At 38.8% G+C, this 1,886-nt stretch overlaps 1 long non-coding RNA gene across 1 annotated transcript in view; it reads left to right on the top strand.

Moving 5' to 3' along the window:
• The window catches only part of LOC103600931, a 12,269-nt gene that overhangs the window by 8,519 nt on the left and 1,864 nt on the right, over positions 1–1,886 (top strand). Inside the window, exon 2 of the long non-coding RNA XR_551424.1 lies at positions 219–375. This is a non-coding gene — a long non-coding RNA (uncharacterized LOC103600931). The remainder of the gene's footprint in view (positions 1–218; positions 376–1,886) is intronic.

The following is a 1,886-nucleotide window of genomic DNA, read 5'->3' as shown; positions in this document are numbered from 1 at the left end:
TCTTAGATTAACTTACGAGTTAAAATTAAAACTTTCAGGGGCCACACGTGCAACTCTTCTTAATAACACTTAATGCCTTTTCTGTAGCTTTAAAAACATAGCTGAAAGTAATCCTGCTCCAAAATTAATGAAATGATGAAAGGCTTATATAAAATTCAGCAACTTAACATAATGCCATTGTTTTGGGGTTTTCTTGTCATACTGGGTTCTCAAATCAGTGCACGTCTGTTACCTGAGAAGCTGACAATTTATACAACATTAGTTGGACTGCTGAATGCCAGGAATTACAACTTTGGTGGAGAATTTGTAGAAGCCATGATTCGTCAACTTAAAGAATCACTGAAAGCGAACAATTATAATGAAGCTGTATATTTGGTAAGTTATTTGTTTACTTTTTTTGTATGTTACTGACAGTGTTGGGATGGAGGGAAAAGGTGAGCTACAAACAAATAATTTATTCTTTCTCTTGAAATACAGTTGCTCACTCACCCCAACAGCTGCTCTTTNACAAATAATTTATTCTTTCTCTTGAAATACAGTTGCTCACTCACCCCAACAGCTGCTCTTTTGCAACTATTCTCATTAAAGGTAACACAGCTCATTACCAAATCCAGTGACTTGTTTTCACTCTAAATCCTAGTTGACCTCCCTGCACCATGTGATTCTTTACATTATTTTCTTAACCCTTGGTTTCTGTAGCACCATTTTTTTCAGGACCTCCTGCTGCCATCTACCTTATTCCTCAGTCTCCTCTTCTTGGGTCATCTTTCTTTTCCCCTTAAATTTTTGTGTTTCCCCAGATTCTGTCCTTACTTGACTTTTCTTTAAACACTCTCTCCTGAAGCATTCTCATTCACTCTCATAGCTTCATAAACCACCTTTATTTTGATGACCCCCTTTCCCTCACCCCAAAATCTATAACTGTGTCTCAAACTTCAGCCTTTCTCTTGAGCTAAGGCCTATATTCCAAATGCTACCTGCAAAGCCTTTAGATACCTTACCTGGACATCCCTAAATTAATGCATTATTCATACTTCCTTTCCTTCTGTCCTCTCTCCATCTCATACACAGTGGCCACTGTCTACTGGATAACCCATCTAGAAACCTGAGCACTAGTTTTTGTCTTCCTTTTGTCTCCTTACAACATAAGCATCCCAAGCCCTGTCAATTCTACCTCCTGAATTTCTCTCAAATCTATTTTGTCTCTGTCTCCAGGGTCTATAACATAGTTCACGTTCTTAACAGCCTGAATAAGCTTATTTCTGTTGCTTATAACAAAATACCTGGAACTGGGTAATATATAAGAAAATGAAATTTATTGCTTATGGTTTCAGAGGCTGGGAAGTTCACAGTGCAGGGAACACATCTGGTGAGGGTCTTGCTGGTGGCAGCAGTGACCCAGGGGCTCACATGGCAGAAAATGGCGGAGCAGAGAGAGACTAACCTCTCATGCTCTTCTTTTAAAACCCTCAGAACCACACCCCTGACCACCATTTTTAATCCATTCACTATAGCATGGTCCTACAATCTAATCACTTCTTCAAGGCTCCACTTTTCAATTACTGTGATAGGATTTCCCACCCTCAACAATTACAGTGGGGATTTAAGCTTCAGTGAGGTTCAGCGGGCATCCAATCTACAGCACAGCCTCTTAAACTCATCTTTTTACATCTGTATTCTCTGCCTTTCACTTTATCTTCTGCAGTGACACCAGAGTGGTCCTTCTATAACTAGGCTGTGCTCACATTGGTTGCTGGTTAGAAACCTTTAGTTCCTTCTTATTGTCTACAGTAAATGGTCTTTAAAGCTAGTGCATAAGATGATTCATTGGGTTACAGGAAATAAATATTAGAAGTGTTATTTATCTTAAGTGAAAATGGAATTAA

The sequence above is a fragment of the Galeopterus variegatus genome, unplaced genomic scaffold (assembly GCF_000696425.1).
Source record: "Galeopterus variegatus unplaced genomic scaffold, G_variegatus-3.0.2 Scaffold3510, whole genome shotgun sequence".
Classification (NCBI taxonomy): Eukaryota; Metazoa; Chordata; class Mammalia; order Dermoptera; family Cynocephalidae; genus Galeopterus; species Galeopterus variegatus.
Note: the sequence above shows the minus strand (reverse complement) of the source record. Positions and strands in the feature narration are given on the sequence as shown.